This window comes from Suricata suricatta, chromosome 11 (genome assembly GCF_006229205.1).
Source record: "Suricata suricatta isolate VVHF042 chromosome 11, meerkat_22Aug2017_6uvM2_HiC, whole genome shotgun sequence".
Lineage (NCBI taxonomy): Eukaryota > Metazoa > Chordata > Mammalia > Carnivora > Herpestidae > Suricata > Suricata suricatta.
In genome coordinates, this window is record NC_043710.1 from 3226200 (window position 1) to 3229193 (window position 2994).

A 2994-nucleotide genomic window follows, 5' to 3' on the forward strand; every position below is an offset into this window, starting at 1 on the left:
GGGCGCCGGCTGGTCTCCCACGGTCTCCTGGCCGATTCGGCCTTACGTCCTTCCCCTGCTGTCCTCTGGCTTCTAGCTTAGCCGGAAGCACAAAGCGGGGACTGAGAGCAAGCCCCAGCCCTGCGGAGGCCCTGGCCCCCCTGGCCCCCCTGGACCCCGCAGCCCGTGGCGGGGAGGTGGGCGGGGAGGGGCCAGGTGCCCAGGCCGAGGCAGACGATGGAGAGCCCAGCCTCCCCACCCCGGCGCCCGGCTGTGCGACCTTGGGCAAGTCCCTTCACTTCCCGGGTGGGGCTGAGCAGGACCGCCTGCAGGTGCTCAGGGCCCACGGGGGGCCGGCACGCTCAGGCCGGTGTCTCTCCCGCTGCTCCGGGGGCGCCTAACGACACTAGTTCGGGGCCCGGGGCCAGCGCTGCATCTGACAGTCACGCCAGTTGGCAGGCTGGGACCACATGGCACGCAGGACACTGCTGTCTGTCTCCTCCCCTTCCCTGTCTCCCTTTCTGGGGTGAGGGACTGGAGGTGTGGGGCCCGGACCTGGGGGCGGGGTTCCAGGGGCATGGGGGCTGGGAGGTGATCGGGGCTGAGGGCACCCAGAGCGGAGATCTTGGGGACCGGGAGCTCGTGGTGAGGCAGGCTGGGACCGGCCTGGGGGTGCCCACGCTGGGGTCGGGAAGAGACCAATTAGTCAAATGGCAACAGTGACCATTTGGAAGCAATTAAGAGGGTCGCTATTACCGCATTACACACCCCCCACCTGGTTCTGTACTGGAGGGGGAGGGGCTGCACCAGCCCAGCCGCCCACCCGAACTCGGTGCATGAGGTTCCTGCCCTGTCGGGAGGCCACCCCGACACCGGGCACCCCTCCCTCAGCTGGGCCTGAATGTCGAGCCAAGCCCAGGCCAGAGGAGGTGTCCGGGGCCTTCCTGGGCCAGGAAACCCTGGGGTGGGGGCGGGGAGAGTGGGGGAAGCACAGGGAGCTCTAGATGAAGAGGGCGGGTGAGCAAAGGCCTGGAGCCAGGAGGAAAGGCTGCGGGCAGTGGACCGGCGTCCAGGCACGTGGGCAAGTGCCGCTGGCACCGGCAGACTGGGGTACAGGGGGAGGAGGCAGCGGAGGGTTTCAGACGGCTCCTCCTCTGACTGCAGGGTGGAGGCTGACGCCAGGGTCCCCGGAAGAGGAGAAAACGCAACCCAGGGAGCTTTGCTGCCTTGGAGAAGTCACACCAACAGGAAGCCCGTGGTGAGCGGGGTCCTCTGGAGGGGACCTCAGGCCGTGAGTGTTAATAGGGTCCCCTGTTGGTGGGAGAGGCTCTGCGCTGATACGGCAGCAGGGACCTTTGCTTGGCTAATTCTAGGGAGTTTTGCTACATCCGAGGCATTTACACATGTGGAGCGAGCGGCTCCAAGGGGCGGTGCTACACGGCCAAGGTCACGTGGCTGGGAAGTGGCTCAGGTGTTCACTCACTCACTCACTCACTCACTCATTCCAGGAATATGTACTGAGCGGCTCCTGTGTGCAGTCCCAGGCAGATCTGGGGAGGCGGAGCCCCAGTGAGTAAGCCCCCCTCTTGGCTGTGTCCTCAGGGGCCACCCGGGGCCTGTCCTCTGTCATCCTCAAAGCAGGCACCATCATTAAGAATCTGGGGCTCTACCCATCAGTGGCCTGGTCTTCACATGGTTCTCGGGCTCTGTCTAGACAGATTTGGGCCAGGAGCCGTGTCCTCCGGGGTTGGGGTGCTGGCGGAGGCCCTGCAGAAGGTCCCGCCAGGACCGCTCAGGCACTGAGCAGGCTGCGGTGGGCTCCCTGGGGACACACTGCTCCGTGTTAGGCTGGGTGGTGAGGAATGTCCCAATGGATGTGTTGGTTCCTGCAGCTCAGCGGAGTCACCTGGTGCCCTGCACACCTGTCCCTCCGCTGGAGAGGACCGAGGTCCCAAACCTGGATGCCATAGAAAGAACAAGGGATGCCAGACCACTGGGCTCATCCCAGAGCCCCAGGACTTGGAGCCAAGGCCGTGGCGGAGGCCGCTGGCCCCCATGGGTGAGCCCCCTTGCTTGAGTTGAGTCTGTGCCCACATCTGGCTGGCTGCTGGCCAGAGGGCCGGGCTGGTGGAGGCCAGGGGAGCAGGAGAAGGGAGGGGGGTTGCGGCTTTCCTCAACACTGTGTCTGGAGCCCTTCCTCACCCGGGGCCCCAGGGGACAGGGTCCCCCCTCAGTCCAGGGGCCACCCAGGCGCTGCTCCACCAGGGCAGGGATATCCGGCCCCTCCTGCCACTGCTCACGGCTTCATGTCCCTCCTCGGGAGTCACCAGACTCCTCCAGCTGTTCTCCAATCGTTCCTGGGACCCTCTCTCTGCTCGGTGGTCTGTCCCTCCCTCTCTCTCTCCAGCTCTCCTGTTCCTTTTCACTCTCCTTAGGCCTCTCTTGCTCTAGTCTAGGCTGCCGGTCGCTGTGCCTCTTCTCTGGCTCTCCCGAACCCCTCCCGATTCCCCAGCCCCCTCTCTGGCCCGCTGGGGGGACAGGACCCTCCGAGGCCCACCCTACGTGGGCCAGCCTCGCCCTCTAGGATCTGCCAGGTTGGGGTCCCCCGCAGCATAAAGCGCCTCCGGCCCGCCATGCCCCGGGGCCACCAGGACAGCGAACCGCTCCAGCAAAGAGCCCCGGGCGCAGACCCAGCCCCGGGGTCCCCCACGCGCGCCCACGCCCCGGGCCCTCCCCTCCGCCACCCTCCGCGGCCCCCTTCATTATGCGCCTCCTTTAATGGGCGTTCGGCAGCGCGACTTCCCCCCAAGTTGTTTGCGCGGACATCAGTCATCCGCGGCGTTCCCATTGTGCCGGGGGATTGATGGGGGGCGGGAGGGGGTGACAGGGCCTGGGGCGGCCGCCTCGAGGCCTCGGTCTATAATTTTCGGAGGCATAATTGGCCTGGGGGAGGGGGCGGGGGCGGGGCGGGAAGGGACCTTTCAGAGCAGGGAGGGCGCGCAGGGGCGCGGGGCG